The sequence below is a fragment of the Balaenoptera ricei genome, chromosome 2 (assembly GCF_028023285.1).
Source record: "Balaenoptera ricei isolate mBalRic1 chromosome 2, mBalRic1.hap2, whole genome shotgun sequence".
In the NCBI taxonomy this organism is placed as follows: domain Eukaryota; kingdom Metazoa; phylum Chordata; class Mammalia; order Artiodactyla; family Balaenopteridae; genus Balaenoptera; species Balaenoptera ricei.
In genome coordinates, this window is record NC_082640.1 from 103,227,186 (window position 1) to 103,253,084 (window position 25,899).

At 40.0% G+C, this 25,899-nt stretch overlaps 1 protein-coding gene and 1 pseudogene across 2 annotated transcripts in view; one reads left to right on the top strand and one right to left on the bottom strand.

Annotated features, from left to right (window-relative positions):
- Positions 1–23,399, bottom strand: part of MGA (MAX dimerization protein MGA) — a 161,372-nt gene extending 137,973 nt beyond the window's left edge. Inside the window, exon 1 of one of the 2 annotated variants that reach the window (XM_059913543.1) lies at positions 23,321–23,399. The gene's annotated coding sequence lies outside the window, so the exon portion shown is untranslated. Of the gene's footprint in view, positions 1–23,028; positions 23,207–23,320 lie in introns of those variants that run through there. The other variant, XM_059913542.1, reaches the window with a different exon arrangement.
- On the top strand, positions 4,386–5,064 carry LOC132360489 (large ribosomal subunit protein uL1-like; annotated as a pseudogene).
- Positions 23,400–25,899: the final 2,500 nt, after the last annotated feature.

The window sequence follows — 25,899 nt, forward strand, 5'->3', positions numbered from 1 at the left end:
AAGTGAAACACGCATGGTCCTTGTCTCAAAGTGTTTATAATCAAAGAGGATACAGAATAAATACCAATTAAAACATTATAGCTCATCACCAGGGAGCCTCAAGAGTGCTGCTAATAATTTTTTCTTGATTTAGGCACTACATCAAGGGTATATTCATTTTGTAAAAATTCAACAAGTTGAACATTTATGATATCTGCACTTTTCTATATGTATGTTACACTGTAGTTTATTTTTTAAAAAAACAAAAGGATTATAGCTCCAGTCCTAACCATTTTCGTAGGGTGCATTTATACATCTCCCACTGCCTATTGAACAACACCATCTGGATGTTCTGCCCCCACCTCAGACTCCATCTTGCCTTCAAAAACCAAAATCCCTCCACATTTTTCTGTTTCGATCAATGGTAGCTATTCAAGCTGAAAACCCTGGACTTAGAGGACTCCCCCAACCCAGGTGAGTTATTAAGTCCTATTTCAAATCTAGTAAGGGCCAGGTACGAGAATATAGCAGCGAAAACGACAAAATCCCTTCTCTCATGAAATTGACATTCTAAGGGGCAGTGACAGACAAATACATTTTTAAAGTCAGATAATGATTACATACTCTGATAATAGCAACAAAGAATGAAGCAATAAGGGAGGGTGCTTTAAAACTGGTGGTCAGGAAAGACCTGAGAGGTGATTTAAACTGAGAAATGAATGAACCAGACTTGGAGAAAAACATTCCAGGGAAAGAGAAGGTAAGTGCAAAGACATTAGAGTCAAGACAAACAGTCCATTCAAAGCAAAGAACAGCCAGTGTTGCTACAGCAGAGAATGAGAGGAAAGGTGACAGGGGATAAGGCTGCAGAGGTAGGCAAAGGTCAGATCATGCAGCATGCTGTAGGCCACTGTAAGGAGTCTGGATTTTAAAAGTTATACTTTAAGTATCTCATCTCTGTGCTTTATTCCCACTATCACTTCTCAACTTCAGCCTTTATCATCTCATGTAAGGCCTATGTCATTTTAATAATCTCCTAAACATTGTCCCTAATTTTAGCCTCTTCCCACTCCAAAGCATTCTTATCACCATAGCAAAATTAAGTATTTTTTAAAGTGCTGTGATACATTATCACTCTTCTGCTCAAAAACCTTCAAAGGGCAACAAGATAAAAACATCAGCTCCTTAACATGAAGCTCAAAGCTCCCAGTAATAGGGGCGTAACTCTCTCCCTCTCTAACCTTACTATCATACTCCTAAACAAAACCTCATTGTAGCCAAACTGCTCCCTGAACATAGTGCATTTCCCACCACGTGATCTTAGCTCACAATATTCATCCTTCCACCTCCCCAAACAACCTTCATACCCTTGACTCTTCTCTAAATCACCATTTCTTCTGCAAATAAAGTTCTACCTCAGTAGGAGGCAGGAAAGGAGAATACTCCCACTGAGGAAACAACATGAGCACAAAAGCCTGAATCTGTATGTGATATTCACACACAAAAAAATAGTGTCCTATGACTGAGCACAGAATGCATGAGATGTAACAGGAAATAAAGCCATTCAAGGGGATGGTTAAGAGCTATGTGACCCTATGCAAATTATTTAACCTCTCTGGGCTTCAGTTTCTTCACCTGTTGAATGAAGGTAATAACAGTGGCCATGCCACAGTATTGTGGCAATTTAGTCATTCACTCAGCAAATGTTTCCTGAGCACTTATTGTGTGCACCAGCAACTGTCCTAAGTGATGCGGAGACAACAGTGAACAAGACAGACAAAATCTCTGCCCTGTGGTACTTAAATGTTAGTAAGGGAAATATCAAACAAGCAAAATAAATAAATATATGATTTGATATGTTATCTAGTGATAGGTGCTACAGGAAAAATATAAATAAATAAAGCAGAGAAGGACGATAGGGAAAAAAGCAAAATTCAAGTCAAGACATGAAAGAATTGAGGAAACAGCCATGCAGTGTTCCAGACAGAGGAAATCAGAAATGAAAAGGCATGATTAAGGAAAAGCAAGGAAGCTAAGGAGCTGGGGCAGAGAGTGGGGGTAAGTGGTAAAAGATGAGGTCAGAGAACTAAGAGGGAATCAGATCATATAGAACGTTATAGGCCACTGTAAAGATTTTAGCTTTTATTTTGCCAGAAATAGGAAGCCATTGGAGGGTTCTGAGCATGACATGACCTGACTTTAACCCATCTCTGATTTAACAGCATCTCTCTGGCTGCTATATTAAGAATATACTAAAAGAGAACAAAGTCAAGAGGAAGAGACCACTTAGGAGATTAAATTAGATAATTGTGCTTAACACAATGTCTGGCATATAAGTATCCCTTAAAGGAGACTATTTTTCCCACAGTAAGAATGATTTCCTATCTTGCTGGACCAAACACTAGTAAAATAACCAGCTGAATTAAGGCTGAACTTTGGGGGCAAGGCAAGTGTATCTCATGTAATTTTAGGCTCATCAAAAATAAAAATGTTTAAACAAATAGTAATTAATGACTTTTGTAATGATTCCCTATTTTCCATAAAGATGACACAAGAATGTCTGTTCCTATCCATATCTTTACTAGCATGCCACTCAGAAGGCAGAGTATACTCAAGAAACAGAATTAAGGAGAACTTGAGAAAATAAAGTATGCTTCTGCATGAAAATATTTCAATCTGGAAAAATCTGCTTTTTTCAAATCTACTATTTCAAAATGGCACCGTGGTTACCTCTATTGATCTAATTATCTTAAATTCTTACTGGCAATATAAAATGCTGGTTGCAAGAACTAGAACTATTTAAAATAAAAAGGCAGTTACAACACTTTAAAAAGAACTGGAAAGTAACCTGCAGTGCTGAAAAGCTTTCATTTTGAAAATATAAATACAGTTAACAGCTTGGAAAACAGTCTGATTGACACTAACATGCATAATCCTGGGAGGAGGAGGAGAAACGTACATGTGTACTCTGACCTCTCCTTCCAAACTTAGTGAATGCAACTTGGAACAAAACTCTTATGATTCTCCAACCTCTATATTAGGCTCAGGGCTACGGACTATCCCATTCCCACTCCTTAATCCTAAAGCCCTAGAGTATCACTTCAAGCTATACCACACTTTGTCTATGAAATCAAGACTCCACAGTTCCAGGAAGAGTTCCAGGAGGTAGTTATGGGCTGTCAAAACACTGAAAAAGGCATTTCAGTTTGTAAAATGATGATGATGTTGATGATAATAGCAACAAATATTTACTAAGTGCTTACTATATGCCAAGCATTGTTTTCAGCACTTTACATTCTTATCTTATCAATTCTCACAGCAAGCCTAAAGTAGACATTATTATCTCCACTGTACTGAGGAGGAAAAGTGATGAGAAAGTGCTGGGAACAAGAAGCCTTCACAGAGAGAGGGGGGAAAAAATGACTGGTTTAAAAAAAGGAACACGAAGTAAATAAATAAATAAATAAAAATTTAAAAGGATCATGAAATTAGAAGAGCAAGGGACTTTTCAAAAGGAACACTGGAAGCTAGAAGCAGATCCTTCAAAAATTCTAAAAGAAAATGAGTTCCACCATAGAGTTCTCCTATTCTATCTTCTTAGATGGTAAAGGTGGTGGGTAGATGATAGGGATCATCAAACTACTAGGCCTGATGCCTACTTTTGTAAATAGTTTTACTGGAACACGGTCACATCCATTCATTTATGTATTGTCTGCAGCTGGTTTTGAGATACAACAGCACAGATGAGTTGTTAAGGCAGAGACCCTCTGGCCCACAAAGCCTAAAATATTTACTATCTGGACCTTTACAGAAAAAACTTGCCAACCCCTGGTCTATGAATATAAGAGACAATGATGGCCATGAAAAATGGAGGGCTGATGGCGGTTGATAAGCATTTGGAAAATAATGGTAAGACTGCAATGGCTCATTTTCCTGGAAAAAACAGGTTTTCAACACTATTTGAAGACAGAGCCAAGAGATGAGTTTCTGATTTTTATCTAAGTACTTAACTTCCTACCATTTCAGGAATTCTGAAGAAAGCACCTAGAAAATGTATAGTCATCATTAAAGTCTTTGGAGGATAATTATAAAATGTGTAGACTTTCCAGAGGTTTTGCTTCTTTTATTCTCTGGCTGCCCAATTTTTGAATGTTCTGCTACTTAGCACTTCCAATGAAGATGGACAGTGAAAACAAAAATACATGAAAGGCAAGCTGGCCAGTTCTGTTATATCAGCAGGTAAATACTTATTGGGAAAGAGTTGGAAATTGTTATAATGTATTAGCAAAACTAAAGTTTTAAATACCAACAAAGTAAGTTCAGTATAAGCCAACAGTGGGTCACATCTGCAAAAAACTCTAAAATGGAGGTGTGGCTCTTTTCCGCTTATCTCAGCACGAGGCATCATGAGCAGCAAAGTCTCCCGTGACACCCTCTACAAGGCAGTGCGGGAAGTCCTGCATGGAAACCAGTGCAAGTGCCAGAAGTTTTTGGAGACGGTGGAGCTTCAGGTCAGCCTGAAGAACTATAACCCTCAGAAGGACAAACGCTTCTCAGGCACCGTCAGGCTTAAGTCCACTCCCCGCCCCAAGTTCTCTATATGTGTTCTGGGGCACCAGCAGCACTGTGTGATGAGGCCAAGGCTGTGGATATCCGCCATATGGACTTGGAGGCACTAAAGAAACTCAACAAGAATAAGAAACTGGTCAGAAAGCTGCCCAAGAAGTATGATGCCTTTTTGGCTTCAGAGCCTCTGATCAAGCAGATCCCACGAATTCTGGGCCTTGGCCTGAATAAGGCTGGCAAGTTCCCTTCCTTGCTGACCCATAATGAGAACATGGTGGCCAAAGCTGATTAAGTGAAGTCCATGATCAAGTTCCAAATGAAGAAGGTGCTGTGTCTGGCAGTGGCTGTTGGCCATGTGAAGATGACAAATGATGAGCTTGTGTACAACATCCACTTAGCTGTCAACTTCCTGGTGTCACTGCTCAAGAAAAATTGGCAGAACGTCCGGGCTTTGTACATTAAGAGCACCATGGGCAAGCCCCAGCGCCTATACTAAGGCACAGCTTAATAAACCATATTCCCACCACTAAAAAAAAATAAATAAAATAAAATAAAATAGAGATGTGGTATCCAGATCCTGAGAAGAAAATATTCCTCTATATGCTGGACTGGCTTGCCAAAATCTGGACTAGTATATCCTGTCTGGGGCACCACCTTTTAACAGGACCAGAAAAAAAGAGAAAAAAGAGGACCAGAAAAGGCCAACAAGGGTGTTGAGAATATGCAGAAACTATAATGTATTTTCAAAAGGTTGAAATCATTGGGAATTTCCTTTTCAATTTTTGTTTTTGTTTTAATTTAATTTTAACAAGCATTACTATAGCATTAAACATGAAAACCATCAAAAAGAAATCTCCACATTCAATTCATTAAATAATCAACAAAGATTTGCTGAAAAACTACTACAGGCCAGGCACTGTTCTAGGACAGACCAAAATCCCTGACTTCTTAGAGCTTGCATTCTAATGGGGAACACAGAAAATCAATACATAATATAATTTCAGATACCTACAATCTTACCACTGACCATGACTTTTTAGTCCTCTGAATTTCTACATGCATTTGTATATATTTTTATAGGCTTTGGGGTTTGTTTCATAATTTAAAGCAGGTCTTTGCAATTTGGGTTCTACTCTTCATTTAACATTATTTTGAAAACATCTTTTGCAAGTTGCTACATAGTATTTAATATGTGCTTTTCACTTTTAATGCCACAATTTACTTAATATTTCTCTACTCTTCAACACATGTTATGTCCAGCCTTTGCTATAGGTGCAACAAAGGACTAGGGTCAGAGTGATTTCCCTCTCAAGAGGAATTTGGGCAGGGTAGGCAGTGAGCTTTTAGGTTTGCAGAAGTACTTTTTTTTTTTTGGCTGCACCACACAGCTTGCAGGATCTTAGTTCCCTGACCAGGGGTTGAACCCGTGCCCTTGGCAGTGAGAGCACGGAGCCCTAACCACTGGACCGCCAGGAAATGCCCTGCAGGAGGACTTTAAAACTGACAATAGGAGCCCAGAACGTTAGAACTAACATGCTTAAATAATAAGGAAACAGGCCATATCCAATCACTCCAGGCAAAATCTCAGGTAGAAAAGAGAATTCTTTTTTTTTTTTTTTTTTTAGTTGTTTTGTTTGTTTTTTTATACTGCAGGTTCTTATTAGGCATCAGTTTTATACACATCAGTGTATACATGTCAATCCCAATCGCCCAATTCAGCACACCACCATCCCCACCCCACCGCAGTTTTCCCCCCTTGGTGTCCATATGTCCATTCTCTACATCTGTGTCTCAACTTCTGCCCTGCAAACTGGCTCATCTGTACCATTTTTCTAGGTTCCGCATACATGCATTAATATACGATATTTGTTTTTCTCTTTCTGACTTACTTCACTCTGTATGACAGTCTCTAGATCCATCCACGTCTCAACAAATGACTCAATTTCGTTCCTTTTTATGGCTGAGTAATATTCCATTGTATATATGTACCACATCTTGAAAAGAGAATTCTTATTGAGGTGAGAGAGAGTAGAAGTACATGGGCTCTATTCAGGAACCCTGGCTGACTACTGGCAAGGAAGGAATTCTCTGGCACTATGTGAGAGCGCACTACCAAGCCCAGAGAAACTTTTCTCAAATTCCTTGTAAGTCTTCGGTAAGAAATTAAAAGCATGAGGCTAACCTTTCGGAAACATAGTAGGAACTTTAGTGGTATCAGGAGAAGCGAATAGGCCAATAAGGGCAGTTATAAGGTCAACACTGATAATCCCAAAGGCACCACTGAGGTCAGCTCTTGAGAAGATCACACAGGAACACCGGCTGCACATTAAGGCCACCAGGCAGTAAAGGTATGTGCAGCACAGCCAATTGCAGCAGAACCAACAAATCAACATCTACAGGACAGTCACAAGCCAGTGAACCAGAATTTGGAAGGATTTGGTGATAATCAGTCTCAAAATCAAAGACAATTTTCATTATCATTGCCTAGAAAATTTAAGATGTAGGGGTAGGAACTTCCCTGGTGGCGCAGTGGTTAAGAATCCACCTACCACAGGAATAAAGACGCAGACATAGAGAATGGACGTGAGGACCCGGGGAGGGGGAAGGGTAAGCTGGGACGAAGTGAAAGAGTGGCATGGACATATATACACTACCAAATGTAAAACAGATAGCTAGTGGGAAGCAGCCGCATAGCACAGGGAGATCAGCTTTGTGTCCACCTAGAGGGGTGGGATAGGGAGGGTGGGAGGGAGATGCAAGAGAGAGAAGATATGGGGATGTATGTATATATATAACTGATTCACTTTGTTATACAGCAGAAACTAACACACCATTGTAAAGCAATTATACTCCAATAACGATGTTAAAAAAAAAAAAAGAATCCACCTGCCAATGCAGGAGACATGGGTTCGACCCCTGGTCCGGGAAGATCCCACATGTTGCAGAGCAAATAAGCCCGTGAGCCACAACTACTGAGCCTGTGTTCTGGAGATCACGAGCCACAACTACTGAGCCCACAGGCCGCCGCTACTGAAGCCCACGCACCCTAGAGCCTGTGCTCTGCAACAAGAGAAGCCACCACAATAAGAAGCACGCGCACCACAACAGAGAATAGCCCCCACTCGCCGCAACTAAAGAAGGCCCGCACGCAGCAACGAAGACCCAACACAGCCATAAATAAATAAATAAATAAATTTATTTTTTTTTAAATGATATGGGATAGATTATGAAGATAATTTAAAGAATCACTTGAAGGTTGTCATGAAAGCAGGAATAGACTATTCCATATACTCTAGAGGGTCCTGGAATGGAAGTTTCTATAGAAGGTTTCACATCAGCATAAGGAATAACCTTCTGACCTCTAAAACTACCCAACAATGAAACAAGTTTCCTCATAAAGTGGTAAGCTCCCTGTTACCAGATGTATTTAGCAAAAACTGATCAACTTTGTGGCTTCTGTAAAGGAGAATCTGCATTTGACTGGGATTTTTGGTGTTGTTCTTTACCAAATATCTTTAATTGAATTTTTGTTTTTATCAAAGTTATCCATGAATATAAAGACTTGAATAAATATAAAGGCTTATTACAAAAAACAATGGTCCTTGGGCTTCCCTGGTGGTGCAGTGGTTAAGAATCCACCTGCTAATGCAGGGGACACAGGTTCGAGCCCCGGCCCAGGAAGATCCCACATGCCGCAGAGCAATGAAGCCCGTGAGCCACAACTACTGAGCCTGCACTCTAGAGCCCGGGAGCCACAACTACTGAGCCCGTGTGCCACAACTACTGAAGCCCACACGCCTAAAGCCCATGCTCCACAACAAGAGAAGCCACCACAATGAGAAGCCCACGCACCGCAACAAAAAGTAGCCCCCGCTCGCTGCAACTAGAGAAAGCCCGTGTGCAGCAATGAAGACCAACGCAGCCAAAAATAAATAAAATAAATAAATTTATAAAATTTAAAAAAAATTTTTTTAATTTTATAAATTTATAAAAAAAAAAAACAATGGTCCTCCACCCCAACAATTTCCCAACTCCAAGGGGCAAAAATTTTCAACTTTTGTGAATGAATCTTCTGCCATATACCTCCATATTACAATATGCTTTTTCCATTTCTTTTCTCCAGTTTTAGGCACTATTAACTCCCCATTATAGAAGATTAGATTTAGCTCTCCTTCCACTTCACATTTCCATACATGTGCACACTTCCCATCCCCCACTCTTTCCAATATAATTATATAATTCTAATTAGATAAATACTCAAGGTTCATACAGATCCTATTCAGAGCTGACCACGTAACACACTTATTAGAAAGGGTAGGGCAGGCTAACAAACTGATCTCAAAATATTAGCCTGGTGAGTGAATATTCAGGTCATTAGTTAAACCAGTTCTTTTCCAGAGTCATTCTAGGGCTCAGGCTGACAGCAGTTCTGCCATCTTGAGTACAAGGCTTCCAAGGTTGTCCCAGATGTCGGATCCCAGATAGCCAGGAGAGGCGGACACAGAGGAACACATGAAGGACGTCAGGCCCATTTCCAGTCACATTCCACTAGAGGAAAGTCATGAGGTCTCATCAAACTGCAAAGGAGACTGGGGGATTCTGACTAGCAATGAGCACCAAGGAGAGAGCAGACGTGAACAGTTAGCGGTCTTTGCCACATACACCATGATTACTTTTCCTCAAAACAAATTAGTGAAAAAAAAATTGCAACAGACCTTAGAAACAGTCAAGGAATGAAAAGATATAAGGGTAAATAAATCAGTTAAGTAAATCTAAAGGAAAGTTAATGAACATTCCCCAAAAAAAGAGAGAAAAATTAAAAGATGATTAATTCATTCAAGAAACACTGTGCTCTATTATGTACCATGCTCTGTGCTAAGTACTAGGGAAAAAAAAAACATATAGACTAAAAATAAATAAATAAAACAAAACAAAATATAGACTAAATGCAATGTAGTATCCTCAAGTGCATCCAGGAACAAAATAAGGACATTAGTGGAAAAACTAATAAAATCCAAATAAAGTCTGCAGTTTACTTAATAGTAACGTACCAGTGTTGGTTTCTCAGTTTTGACAAACGTACCCTGCTAATGTAAGATGTTAACATTAGAGAAAACTGGGTGAGGGAGAACCTCTGTATAATCCTTGCTACTTTTCTATAAATCTAAAATTATTCCCCAAAAAAGTTTATTTTAAAAAACTCAGTCATAATGATGAAGGCATTGAACTTCCTCAAAAAATTAAATATAGAATTACCATATTCAATGTGAATTATATCAAACATTTAGAGAAGAGCTAACACCTGTCCTTCTTAAACTCTTCCAAAAATTGCAGAGGAAGGAATACTCCCAAACTCATTCTACAAGGCCACCATCACCCTGATACCAAAACTAGACAAAGATATCACAAAAAAAGAAAATTACAGACCAATGTCACTCATGAACATAAACACAATAATCCTCAACAAAATACTAGCAAACAGAATCCACAACACATTAAAAGGATCATACACCATGATCAAGTGGGATTTATCCCAGGAATGCAAGGATTCTTCAATATGCACAAATCAATCAATGTGATACACCGTATTAACAAATTAACAAATAAAAACCATATGATCATCTCAATAGATGCAGAAAAAACTCTTGACAAAATTCAACACCTATTTATGATAAAAACTCTCCAGAAAACGGGCATAGAGGGAACCTACCTCAACATAATAAAGGTCATATATGACAAACCCATAGCAAACATCATTCTCAATGGTGAAAAACTAAAAGCATTTCCACTAAGATCAGGAACAAGACAAGGATGTCCACTCTCACCACTCTTAATCAAAATAGTTTTGAAAGTCCTAGCCATGGCAATCAGAGAAGAAAAACAAATAAAAGGAATACAAACTGGAAAAGAAGTAAAACTGTCACTGTTTGCAGATGACATGATACTATACAGAGAATATTCTAAAGACGCCACCAGAAAACTACTAGAACTAATCAATGAATTTGGTAAGGTTGCAGGATACAAAACTGATGCACAGAAATCTCTTGCATTCCTATACACTAACAACGAAAAGATCAGAAAGAGAAATTAAGGAAACAATGCCATTTACCACTGCAACAAAAAGAATAAAATATCTAGGAATAAACCCACCTAAGGAGGCAAAAGACCTGTACTCAGAAAACTATAAACACTGATGAAAGAAATCAAAGATGACACAAACAGGTGGAGAAACATACCATGTTCTTGAATTGGAAGAATCAATATTGTGAAAATGACTGTACTACCCAAAGTAATCTACAGATACAATGCAATCCCCACCAAATTACCAGCGGCATTCTCTACAGAATTAGAACAAAAAATTTTACAATTTGTATGGAAACACAAAAGACCCTGAATAGCCAAAGCAATCTTGAGAAAGAAAAACAGAGCTGGAGGAATCAGGCTCCCTGACTTCAAACTATACTACAAAGCTACAGTAATCAAGACAGTATGGTACTGGCACAGAAACAGAAATATAGATCAATGGTACAGGATAGAAAGCCCAGAGATAAACCCACGCACACATGGGCACCTAATTTATGACAAAGGAGGCAAGAACTTACAATGGAGAAAAGACAGCCTCTTCAATAAGTGGTGCTGGGAAAACTGGACAGCTACATGTAAAAGAATGAAATTAGAACACTCCCTAACACCATACATAAAAATAAACTCAAAATGGATTAAAGACCTAAATGTAAGACCGGACACTATAAAACTCTTAGAGGACAACATAGGAAGAGCATTCTTTGACATAAACCACAGAAAGATCTTTTTTGACCCACCTCCTAATGAAAATAAAAACAAAAATAAACAAATGGGACCTAATTAAACTTAAAGGCTATTGCACAGCAAAGGAAACCATAAACAAGACAAAAAGACAACCCTCAAAATAGGAGAAAATATTTGCAAATGAAGCAACAGACAAAGGATTAATCTCCAAAATGTACAAACGGCTCATGGAGCTCAACATCAAAAAAAACAACCCAATTAAAAAATGAGCGGAAGACCTAAATAGACATTTCACCAAAGAAGACATACGGATGGCCAACAGGCACGTGAAAAGATGCTCAACATCACTTATTATTAGGGAAATGCAAATCAAAACTACAATGAGGTATCACCTCACACCGGTCAGAATGGCCATCATCAAAAAATATACAAACAGGGCTTCCCTGATGGAGTAGTGGTTAAGAATCCACCTGTCAATGCAGGGGACACATGTTTGAGCCCTAGTCCGGGAAGATCCCACATGCCATGGAGCAACTAAGCCCGTGTGCCACAACTACTGAGTCTGTGCTCTAGAGCCCACGAGCCATGACTACTGATTCCACGTGCCACAACTATTGAAGCCCACGTGCCTAGAGCCCATGCTCCACAACAAGAGAAACCACTGCGATGAGAAGACCGCACATCACAAAGAGTAGCCCCCACTCACCGCAACTAGGGAAACCCCACGCACAGCAACCAAGACCCAATGCAGCCAATAAATAGATAAATAAACTTAAAAATATATATATATACACAAACAATAAATGCTGGAGAGGGTGTGGAGAAAAGGGAACCCTCTTGCACTGTTGGTTGGAATGTAAATTGATACAGCCACTGTGGAGAACGGTATGGAGGTTCCTTAAAAACCTAAAAACAGAACTACCATATGACCCAGCAATCCCACTACTGGGTATATACCCTGAAAAAAACCATAATTCAAAAGGACACATGTACCCCAATGTTCATTGCAGCACTATTTACAATAGCCAGGACATGGAAACAACCTAAATGTCCAATGACAGATGAATGGATAAAGAAGATGTGGTACATATATATATAATGGAATATTACTCAGCCATAAAAAGGAATAAAACTGGGTCATTTGTAGAGATATGGATGGACCTAGAGTGTGTCATACAGAGTGAAGTAAGCCAGAAAGAAAAAAACATATATCATATATTAATGCATATATGTGGAATCTAGAAAAATGGTACAGATGAACCTATTTGCAGGGCAGGAATAGAGACGAAGAAATAGAGAACGGACATGTGGACACAGCATGGGAAGGGGAGGGTGGGACGAATTGGGAGCTTAGGATTGACATATGTACACTACCATAGGTAAAATAGATAGCTAGTGGGAACATCCTATAAAGCACAGGAAGCTCAGCTCGTGCTCTGTGACGACCTAGATGGGTGGGATGGGGGGGGGGGGAGGTCCAAGAGGGAGGGGATATAGGTATACATATAGCTGATTCACTTCATTGTATAGCAGAAACTAACACAACATTGTAAAGCAATTATACTCCAATTTAAAAAAAAAAAAAACTACAACAGAAAAAAATTAAAAACTTAGTCATAATGATGCAGCCATTGCAGTTCCTCGAAAAATTGAATACAGAATTACCATATGATCCAGCAATTCTACTTCAAGATATATACTCAGAAGACCTGAAAGCAGAGACTCGAAGAGATGTTTGTACATCCATGTTGACAGCAGCATTATTCACAATAGCCAAAAGGTAGAAACAACCCAAATGTCCATCAACAGATGAATGGATACACAAAAAATGTGGTATATACATATAATGGAATATTTTTCAGCCTTAAAAAGAAAGGAAATTCTAACACATGGTACAACAGAGATGAACCTTGAAGACATTAGGCTAAGTGAAATAAGCCAGTTCCACAAACACAAATATTTTGTATGATTTCACTTATGTGGGGTATCTGCAGTAGTCAAATTCACAGAGACAGAAACAGAATGGTGTGCCAGGGACTAGGGCAAGAGGAGAATGATAAATTAGCATTTTATAGGTACAGAGTTTCAGCTTGGAGAGATGAAAACTCTGGAGATGGATAGTAGTGATGACTGCACAACAATGTGAACATACTTAGTGCCAAAGAACTGTACACTTAACAATGGTTAAAACAGTACATTTTATATTATACGTATTTTACTATAATTTTTTAAAATACAGTCAAATAAATACAGTGATACAGGTTTGACTAGCACTTCTATCACCAGAAAAAGATCTAAAAAATTCTAACTTCCCTGAGACTATGACATCTAAAATGAGTTCTAAACAAGACAGTCATAGTAGGGAAAGAAATGGAGGGGAGGGACAGTGAATAAAGGCAGAGGTACAGAAATCGTGGCAGTCTAGAACAGGGGTCAGCAAACTACAACCCCATAGGCCATGTCCTGCCATCTTTTTTTATATAGCCCACAAACTAAGAATGCTTTTTACATTCTTTAACGGTTGAAAAAAAATTAATGAAATTTTATGACATGCAAAAATTACATGAAATTCAAATTTTAGTGTCCATAAAGTTTCCCTGCACACAGCCATGATCATTCATTTACCTACTGTCGATAGCTGCCTTCATGCTACCACAGCACAGGTGAGTAGTTGTTGACAAAAACAGTAAGGCCCACAAAGCTTAAAATATTTATTATCTGGCCCTTTACAGGAAAAGTCTACCAACCCCTGGTCTAGAGGCCTGCAAGTAGTACATGTAGTATGGATAGAACAAAGATGTGTCCAAGGGAGACACATGGTAAATGAGATAAGCTGTAAGGTAGAGGGCTGTAAGTACTAGGCTAAAGAATCTGAACTTGTCTCAACTTGATCCCATTTATTATGAGAAGCTACCAAAGAATTTTATTGAGAGTAATCTGATTTGATCCACCTTACGTAAAGACAATTATCTACTCATTTCTAAAGGTAGCTGAACTATTCATTTTATTTATTAAAAAACAAAACTTGCTAATAAAAAAAAAAAAGCCTAGAAGCATACCAATAAGGTTAACAGTGGGAGTTAGCATATTTTTATTTCTTCTTTGTGCTTATCTATGTTTTTCATATCTTCTCAAATGAGAAGAAAACTGCTTTTATAATCCAAATCCCCAAATAAGTGCTTTTAAACTCATATTCATACACACACACAATTTCTTCTCTAGGTTCTCTACTCTTCTACCCTCCCCCCAGCGCCCAACCCCTGCAGCCTCAGGTAGGAGAAAATATGTCTAAGAAAACCTATACACAGCAAAACTATAAAAGGATGCCTCTGTCACACTTATAAAGACTAAATGGCATTCCACCTTTTCAAATTACCTATTTGCTTTACAGACGTGAAGGAATAAAATGTTGGAAAGCAATGTACTGGCAGGGCACTCTTTTCCTATACAGGGCTTTCATCACATCAAAGAGTCAAATCAGGGATTCCCTGGTGGTCCAGTGGCTAAGATTCCATGTTCCCAATGCAGGGGGCCCAGGTTCCATCCCTGGTCAGGGAACTAGATCCCACATGCCGCAACTAAGACACAGCACAGCCCAATAAATAAATTTAAAAAAAAAAAAAAAGATTTACTAACTTGAAAAAAATATATATTTTTTAAGGGTCAAATCAATAGTATCTTTTTGAAACTAAAAATATTAAAGGACAAGAGAGAATGCAGAGCTTGCAAATCAGGTCAAAATGTTGAAAATTGATGCAAGGTAAGACTGCATATAGCTCTGAGAATATAATTATGGGCTTAAGAAATGCAAAGTCTTTGATTTACACCACAGTACTTTGCATTTACTGATATACTGCTTGTTAAGATTAAATTCCTTTTTAATGTTATGTTTCAGTTCCTTGACTAAACTGTCAGGATTCGTGTGCAGGGAACCATGACTTTTACTTCTTTTGTGTGTCCCCCACAGCACCTCATACAGTGCCCATATATGGTGGGTGCTCAATACATGCTTACAATTGAATGACAAAATAATTAACCCTACTTGAGCTCACAGACTGAAACCCTCACACCTACAATACACACCATTAAGCCTCTCTCTATGCAACAGTTAAAAGGACATTTCTGGGGTGAGTACTGCTGATTCTACTGGATTTATTACATTAGGCTTCTCCTCTAGCAAAGAGCTCAAAGAACATGTGTAATGTTAAAATAGAATTCCTGACTACTGAGAAGGTGGGTGGGAAAGTGGGCAAGTGGAGGAAAAATCTATTATAATAGCTTGCCTCCAAAGAATAAGCATTATTCAACTCTAGAGATTAAACCATTCCTAAAATGTCTCTGAACTAAGACTCCTAACTGACATCATTTCATTAAACTTTGTACCGGCTAAATTCCATCACAATAAATATCATTAAAACCAACAACTCAGGGCTTCCCTGGGGGCGCAGTGGTTGAGAATCTGCCTGCTAATGCAGGGGACACGGGTTCGAGCCCTGGTCTGGGAAGATCCCACATGCCGCGGAGCAACTGAGCCCGTGAGCCACAACTGCTGAGCCTGCGCGTCTGGAGCCTGTGCTCCGCAATGGGAGAGGCCGCGACAGTGAGAGGCCCGCGCACCGCGATGAGGAATGGCCCCCACTCGCCGCAACTGGAGAAAGCCCTCGCACAGAAACGAAGACCCAACACAGCCATAAATAAATAAATAAATAAATAAATTTATTAAAAAAAAAAAAAAAAAAAAAAAAAAAAAAACCCAACAACTCATAAAACCATAAAAAAAAATCTAAATATCTCAGCTAATGATCCATATGATTGTGTATTATAACATCTAGTATTATAAGGTCTAGTTTTAGTTATTTACTCTCTTTTGCCAAAACAAAACTTCTAAACTTTTTCAAAGCATTAGATTGGGCATGCCAAGCACTGGGGAAACAAATGAATCAAAATCAACCGACTTGGGGCTTCCCTGGTGGCGCAGTGGTTAAGAATCCGCGTGCCAATGCAGGGGACATGGGTTCGAGCCCTGGTCCGGGAAGATCCCACATGTCGTGGAGGGACTAAGCCCGTGCGCCACAACTACTGAGACTGAGCTCTAAAGCCCGCGAGCCACAACTACTGAGCCCACGAGCCACAACTACTGAAGCCCGCGCACCTAGAACCCGTGCTCCACAACAAGAGAAGCCACCGCAATGAGAAGCCTGTGCACCGCAACGAAGAATAACCCCCGCTCGCCGCAACTAAAGAAAGCCCGCGCACAGCAATGAAGACCCGACGCAGCCAAAAATAAATTTAAAAAATAAATAAATGTCTTTCAAAGTTTAAAAAAAAAAAAATCAACCAACTTTATATTCTGCTATAAATTAAAGTACCAACAACAAAGCTGAGGAAGTACTGTGCACTGAAGAGCCAACTTCTTTCTGTGGAAATCTTGGGAAATTATATAGCAAATTTAAGCTAGACATTGAAGACTGAGGGAGTTTGAGGCAACAAGCAGGAAGAGGGGTAGAAAAGAGAATTCTAGGCAAATAGAGGGCTATACACATGCAGAACATGTTGGGCATGACAGGAATGATAAAGAGGAAAGAGGATAAAGAGAGAAAGGTAGGGTAGAGTTCAACAATGATAGGTCTGGTATGCTAAACTATGAAATTTGGAGTTTATGCCCCCAGGTAATGTAGAGAAAGTAGAAATCTTCAAATAGGACAGACACAAAAACCTGAAGAATCAGTTTATGTAGCAGGAAGAGCCTAAGGTACATTACAACCATCTCAAAGGCTTTATTTAATATAACACCATATAGACACAGTAAATACTGTGCTGATGCAGATACAAAAGAAATCTAAGTGTGACTTATTCCTCTGTCCATGCTTTCAGCTTAGTCTCAGGGCTCAGTCACCGGCCCTCTTCTCACCAGACCCAGGTTTTTAAACACCATCTATGTATTGATGACATCCCAAATGTATATTCACAGCCATGACTTTGACTCCGGGCTCCAGACTGAACAATCAACTATCTATTCCTGGATAACCAGTGAGCATCTCAAATTCAACGTATCCAACTAAACTGTTCATTTTAAACCCCAAACTAGCTCCTTCCAGTTTTCCATCTCTCTACCTGGCACTAGTTGCTCTAGCTAAAAACCTTGCAATAATCTTTGATCCCTCTCTTTCTTTCACCTCTCACAACTAATCTATCAGCAAATTCTATTGGTTCTACCTTCCACATATACCCTGAATCCAACCCCTTCTCACTGTCTCCATCACTGCCTCCCTGACCCAAAGCCACCATACTTCACCATACCATTCCAATGACTTCTTGAATGGTCTCCTGCTGCCCCTCTTTCCTCTACAGTAGTCAAAGTAATCTTTTTAAAACATAAATTAGATTGTATAATTTTTCTTCATAAAACTGTCCAATGGATCCCACCACACTTAGAATAAAATTCAAAGCCCTTCTGGTCTACAAGGCTCTATACCATCTGAGACCCACCAGCTTCCCAGTGTCATTTCCTGCTACCCTACCCTACCACAGCCACCACCACCAATTAACACTGCAGCAGTCTCCAAACTCTAGCACACTAGCCTTCCTGCACTTCCTTGAAAAATCCCGAACTGATTCTTGCCCCAGAATCTTTGCATTAGTATTCCCGCTGCTTGAAATGTTCCACATGTTAGCATGGCTTGCTCCTTATCATTCAGGTCTCTTTATCCTCAAATGTTACCTCAGAAAATCCTTACCTCGTGACCTATGTAAAAGAACTACCAAGCCTACCACCACCACTCTCTATTCAGTAGTACTATTTTATTCACAGCACTTTGATAATATCTGAAATATTATTTATTACCTTATTGTCTATCTACTAGACTATAAATTCCCATTATAAATAAGACATTGTCTTATTCACTGCTCAATCCCTACACCTGGTATAATATACAGTAGGGCTCATTAATTATTTGTTGTTGAATGAATGAATTTACCTAATAGGCCTAATCTATCTTATTTATATTTTCATCCTGTTATGCATAATTCATGGTTACCACGCTGTTCTTCCTAAAACAGTTTAAAGACTGTTAAAACAAGCTATAGTGTACTAATGCCTTTAATTCCTTTTTATAATTAGCCCTTCCAGCAATTTGGCCAGTTATTTTTTCTTTGACTGTAACTTCTACTATCGTCTTTCTATATTATTAGCTTATTAATGTACTGTTTACTATAAACGCTATTGATAAAGATGGACAGACATGCCCAGAGTATTATAACAAATACTTTTTGTTATACCAAAAACAAGTAACAGATTATTTTAAAAAACAGAAATTACAGAAAAGCAAACATTTAAAAACCAAATTCACAGGCAGGTGATCAAGGTAAACATCAAGAGTGACAAGTCATGTTGATAGTATGTACTCTAACTCCAGTCTAATAATGAAAAAAACATCAAATCCCAACTCAGGGACATCTGACCAGTACTCCTCAAAATTATCAAGGTCATCAAAAACAAAAGTCTAAGAAACTATCATAGCCAAGAGGATCCTAAGAGGGCATGATTACTAAAAGTATTGTGGTTGTGTAATGGAAGGTTCTGAGAGGCAAGAGCTTCATATGAACTCTCTGGAGATGCCTTGGAAGATCAGGCAGCCAGCTTTGTTCGCGAAGCTATGGCCATCTGGGTCACACATGCATTATGTTTGTTTTCACTCTTTCCCTACCTCACTTCCTTTTTCCCCTGACACCTTCTTCCTTGTAATATCACCCACCAACAAAGCACTAGTACATTTTTTAAAAAGTATTGTGGTATCCTAGATGGTATTCTGGAATAGAAAAAGGGTATTAGATAAAAACTAAAGAAATCTGATTAAATTATGTGCTTTAGTTCATAATCATGTATCTTGCTTCATTAATTACAACACATATACCGTACTAACATAACATGTTAATAATAGGGAAAACTAGGTGCTGGGTATTTGGAAACTCTCTATACTGTCTTTGCAATTTTTCTATAAATCTAAAACTGTTCCAAAAAATAACAAGTTTTTTTTTTATTAAATTCATCCAAAAATCCTACCATTCAAGTAAAATCACCGTTAGTTTATGTTTGATATATACCATTTTAGATTTCTATGTAAACGGACACGTAGAGGTATATTGCTACAAAAATGTGATCACACTGCACATCATTTTATAACCTGCTTTTTACACTTAACAATATATATAATGTGCTTTCCAAGTCATTATATGAAGGAATCCTATTTATTTAACCAATCCACCATTATTTAACATTTAAGTTTTTCCAGTTTTTTGCTACTATAAAAAAATACTACAGGGACTTCCCTGGTGGCCCAGTGGTTAAGACTCCATGCTCCCAATGCAGGGGGCATTGATCCATCCCTGGTCAGGGAACTAAGATCCCGTATGCCACAAGGCGCAGCCAAAAAAAAAGAATTAAGACAACTCTTAACGAACATTTTTGCAAACTTACCAATTAGTGCCTTAATAAAGAAGAGGAGGGCTTCCCTGGTGGCGCAGTGGTTGAGAGTCTGCCTGCCAATGCAGGCAACACGGGTTCGAGCCCTGGTCTGGGAAGATCCCACATGCCACGGAGCAACTAGGCCCGTGAGGCACAACTACTGAGCCTGCGCGTCTGGAGCCTGTGCTCCGCAACAAGAGAGGCCGCGATAGTGAGGGGCCCGCGCATCGCGATGAAGAGTGGCCCCCGCTTGCCGCAACTAGAAAAAGCCCTCACACAGAAACAAAGACCCAACACAGCCAAAAATAAATAATAAATAAAATTTAAAAAAAGAGGAGCGGGCTTCCCTGGTGGCGCAGTGGTTGAGAATCCGCCTGCCAGTGCAGGGAACACGGGTTCGGGCCCTGGTCTGGGAAGATCCCACATGCCGCGGAGCAACTAGGCCCGTGAGCCACAATTACTGAGCCTGCGCATCTGAAGCCTGTGCTCCGCAACAAGAGAGGCCGCGATAGTAAGAGGCCCGCGCACCGCGATGAAGAGTGGCCCCCGCTTGCCACAACTAGAGAAAGCCCTCGCACAGAAACGAAGACCCAACACAGCCATAAATAAACAAATAAATAAATAAATAATTTAAAAAAAAAAAAAAAAAAAAAAAAAAAAAAAAAAGAGGAGCAGCTGAGTGAAAGGACATACAGGTCATTAATGCTTTCAATAAGTATAGTCAAAATGTTCTCCAGAAAGGATGTTCAAATGTAAATATCCACCAACAGCAGTGTATTAATGTGCCAATTTCCCCACTCCTATGCCAATACTAGATATTAATATTTTAACACATGTATGCTCATCTGCTGGGGGGGGGGGGTTGTTTTGTGGTATTTGCTTATAAGTGGAAAATAATGTATTTTTATCTTTATTAGTTATTTTTATTTCTCTATGCGTGTGATCTACCTATTCAGGTCTTTTGACGATCTACTAGATACTAACGTCATTAACCTTCTGGGTCCAACGCATGGTGCAAATTTTTTTTCCCACATTTTGCCTGGCTTTACTTATCATTGGACCCCCTACACCTGAAAAACTGCATGTCACATCGTACACACTCAATAAATATGTGAAGTGAATACAAAATGAGTAAATTTGTCTTTTAACTTGATGGTGGTGTTGCCAACTAGGGGTTGTTTTATGTAATAATTCTATCAATCTGCCTTTGCAATCATGCTTAGAATAGCTCATACTATGCCAAGATTAGAAAACTGTTCACCCATTTTTTTTTTTGGAAGCATAATTTTGACTTCATATTTTATATTTAATTCACCCAGATTTTATTTTATTTACATTTTAAGGTAGGATTCCATTTTATTTTTTTCAAATGATTAGCCAATTATTCCAACACAATTTCAAAATTCTTTCTCAACATGAAATGCCACCTGTATAATACTAAATAGTCTTATATATTTCTAGATCTATTATTCTGTCCCACTGCTCTGTCTATTCCAGAGTTACCACTTAATGTATTATCATAGCTTTATTTGTATATTCACTAGTACAAGTCCCCCCCCTTAACTTTCATCTTTCAAAAATTTTTGTACTTTATAAGTTCATTCTTCCAAATGAAATTTAGAATCATTATGTCAAGTTTTCAAAAGGAATACTGGTTGGAATTATGTAAATTACCAGTCATATGACCTTGTGCAAGTTACTTAATCTCTCTATTGCTGTTTCCTTCATTGGTAAAATGGAGATAATAGTACTTAACACAGGTTTGTTACAAGAACTAAATGAATTAAGACATATAAAATACTATGCTAGAAAGATGTTAACTATTATTATAATTGTTTAAAAGTGATAACTATTATCATGATTGCTCAATAAATGTTTTCCAGATTGTACTCCCACAAAATTCAAAGGCTCTTTAAGATACATCAAAGGGTACTATAAAGCATAAGCAATGATATGAAAAATACATAATTTATGCCTGCTTCATTTCACTAAGGCCTTGACCCTTGGTAAAATGAAGAGCTGAAACTGGAAGCTGAGAACTATGAAAAACACCAAAGGCTGGTAGCAGGAAGCCTCAAAAAATTGGCCCGCCATGCTCAGAAGACGACTTCTAGTTAGCATTATGGGACATGAGCATGTGCCCTCTAACTCCTTTTATTTCCCCATCTCCACAGTTATGACAATACTACTTATCTCTTGATTTCTTTCCAGGAAAACACATAGGGACTAGACGTCTAAAAGATAGAATACTTTTCAAATGAGATAATGGGCAGGTACAGAGTATAAATCCTACTGCTAAATATGGACAGACATGCCCAGAACATTATAACAAGTTACCTCCATCAAGTTTCCTGTAATGATGGAGGAAGGGGGATTGTTGTGGGTTTCCTCCTGTGGGGAGACCGGCTTGTCTCATAATGATTGTTAATGACCTGTTCGTTTTTAATTATTTTGCTATCAGCATGACATTGGGATGAAGTACAGGTCATACACCTTTTAAGGGCTTCAAAAAAAAAAAAAAAAAAAACCTATATAGAGCTAAAATACGAGAAAATAGAGGTCAAGAGTGGCAACATGACTTGCTAATTGCATACGTAGCCAAAGGCCTACACCCGAGGTCTCCTCATTCCCAGAACCCTGCTCATTCCACCACACCACACAGCTTCTCACCGACGATTGCCACGCTTCGAGGTGGGAGGAGTAAAAGCAGCCAGTCCGGCCAAAGCAAAGGCGCTGGAAAACCGAGGAACGGCGCAGCCGAGAGCACATGACTGGCCACTCCTCTCCCCTCCCACCCTCCCCCCTTCCCCCTTCCCCGCGCCAGCAGCACGCGCTGCCAACCTCGTCATGTGACCTTCACGCGGCCCCAGCGCTCCCCCTGCTAGGCGACTCTTTCCAGCAGCCATTTTGCCGAGAACTTGTCGTCCGTGCTCACAGTGGAGCAGGACGCCACGAAAACCGGCAGCCAGACTTTACAGGCCGCACACGCGCTTCGAAAGAGTACTGGGACCTGCAGGGCAGAGCCGAACCTCACTGAACACGTCGCACCCCGGGGCGCCGGGGAAAGCTGTGGGTGCGCCTCGGAGTGCGATTGGCTGTGGCGTCCACGTGACGCCATCGCCCCCCCACCCTCTCCTTCCCCCCCACCCACAAAAACAACCAGACAGACTCTTAACACCTCGCGCCAAGTACGCGCCGCTGGGCGCGTGGGGACAGACGGGGCGCGTGGCAACCAGGGCGCCTGCGCGTACCTGCCAGAGCCGACCGCAGCGAGCCCACGCGCCGCTCCGCTCACGGGTCCGGGAATCCTCGCGCTGCTGGACCACCGGGCTAGTCATTGGCGGCCAGGTTTGGTCATGTGATCGGCTCAGGCCCGCCCCTAACCGCTAATCACCTGGCACCGTGCTCGAAGCGGCGCCGAAAGTCGTTCGCACGCGGAAAGGGAGGGTAGTTAGAGGACCTCCTTTTCAGCCGTTATGGGCTTACGTTCCTACAGGGGAAACGAGGAAGCGGGGTCTCAAAACTAAGTAAGCTCACACCTACCGCTTTAACTTCGCGTGCCCCTCTAGGAGCCGGGAACCATCGCCCTTGGGCGCTCCCCGATGCACGCCGGGATATGTCTGGCGCCCCTCAGTGTGTTGCAGAGCATGCCGGGAGAGGCACCTCTCCCGATTTCCTGGCTCTCACCTCCCTGGTGTTCCTTTCTTGTCCCGTTGAAAGCCCTGTCCTACGGCTGGGATGGAGGCGGTTCCGGTAATTATGGGAGTGTGACTGGGTGTAACAGGCACTTTGAGTCCCCCTTCCCCCACTCCTTTGATCTGTGTGGTTTTAGGGAAACCGCTTAACTTTTCTTCAAAGAGCATGCATTTAGTAAGTGCCTGCTGAGTGCCTTTTTGAATATTGCAAAAAAAAAAAAAAGGGAGGGTCTTTGCCTACAAGCAAACTATCAGAAGTTCGTGGTGGGGGAAAGAATGCTAATTTAAATACAACTTACTACAAACCCTACTCACAAGTAGAAATAATCCTTTAGAATTTGTTTGGGGATAGAAGACCAGACCTTTCTTGATAAACATACTGCTATTGTTGGGGAAAGTGGAGGTGAGAAGAGGAGGAGGCGTTTTAAAGGGACAGGAGTTGTAGCCCTACTACATTTCTGGTTCAACGTAATCTAGCAATGATGTGTTGGAACCAAGAAAAATATCATCTACTAACGCTGAGAAAAGGTGGTCTTGCATTACAATGAGTTAATTTTGTAACGTAGTCACAAAACCGACCTCCAGGACAAAAACCTGATATTCTACTCCCAATTAAAACTATCTGTTCTGCTCTAACTCCATTCCTCAGCTTTGCCGATTTCAAAACTTTGTTTTTTCTGTTAACAAAGGGATGATTAAACTGGGGGAATTTGACTAGCGCTGGTCAGACTCACAAGAATGCTATTTATAAGCTAGAAATTAAATGTGTTAATTTATAATGTGGTTATCAAGCCCAAATACATCGTTCTGGGCACCCTTTTCTGGTTTCAAGGCACTTTAAGCCTAATTACTTATCAGAAAATTATTTTCTGACCATAAAATCAAAAGAAAGGGAATTAGACAATCACGTATAATAAAATCATTAAATTAGAAGACTATGTTAAACTTGAAGTTTATCAAACAGTCCAATATACTTTATTGCATTTAATCCTAACAACAACCCTGAGAGAAAAGTACTAATATTACTATCTTCTGAGACAATCTTTAGTGAGAAACTGGAAAACGTGTTTTGATGTTCTCCAGGCAATTGTGATGCACAACTAGGTTGGGGTCTATTGGCTATAGTGGAAAGAGCCTTGGCCTTGAAATAAGACCCATCCGGGTGAACTTGCAATTCTCCACTTTCTGTACTTTGACCTTGAACAGGTTTTTTAACATTTTAATCCTCAATTCCTTTAACTTCAGTTTGGGGCCAACAAACCTAGCTTTTGGATTTTCATAATGATTCCAAGATAAAAGTACTTAGAACACCTGTCACAGTCCCTGGTGAATAGGAGGCACTATATAGATGTGACTACTAGTTAGTGGTAAAGGTTGTATTTTAACCAGCATCCTGTATTCTGTCCAATACAACATATTCTTGAATCCTTTTTTCTCCACTAGTCTGTTTCTCCCCTAGACAGTGCTAGAGGCACACTAACAGATTCTTACACTGCAGATCTTTTTTAGATTCCTTCGTTTCTGTTGCCCATCTCTTGGTACATATTGTTACATTATCTCTCACCTTCATTTCAAGGGTTTTTTTTCATCTTAACATGTCATGTTAATATGCTGAACTGTAGACATTATTTAAGTAAAATAATGATAATACAGAGATGCTTAGAGGGTAGAGGGGGCACGTGTGCCTGCACTTGAAGAAGGTTAAAAATTGTTTACATTTAAATACCTCAGAGTTGGACTTCCCTGGTGGTGCAGTGGTTAAGAATCTGCCTGCCAATGCAGGGGACATGGGTTCGATCCCTGTTCCGGGAAGATCCCACATGTCGCGGAGCAACTAAGCCCGTGCGCCACAACTACTGAGCATGTGCTCTAGAGCCCGCGAGCCACAACTACTGAGCCCGCACGCTGCAACTACTGAAGCCCGCACACCTAGAGCCTCTGCTCCGTAGCAAGAGAACCCACCGCAATGAGAAGCCGGCACCACAACGAAGAGTAGTCCCCGCTCGCCACAACTAGAGAAAGCCCATGCACAGCAACGAAGACCCGACGCAGCCAAAAATAAATAAATTAAATAAATAAATTTGAAAAAGAAGAAAAAAATGATTTAAAAAAAAAAAAACTCACTCTCCCTTCACTTACGTAACACAATGTTTTAGACTCTCCCTTCCCAGTCTCCTCTCCTGCCTTTATCCATTCCTAGCAAAGGGCAGTTTACCTAGAGCAGAGCTTCCTGTAGACATCTGAAATTCAGCATTTCAAAAGTCAAACTAATTGTCTCTTCACGCCACACACCAGCTACTACTGCATTCCCTTAAACGGGCAATGACACCACCATTCCAATAAGCCTCCCAGTGTAGGAAACCTCCCTATCCTCCCTCCTTCTCATCTGTTTTCCACTTTTTTAGTCATAAAGTTATATTGCTTCAA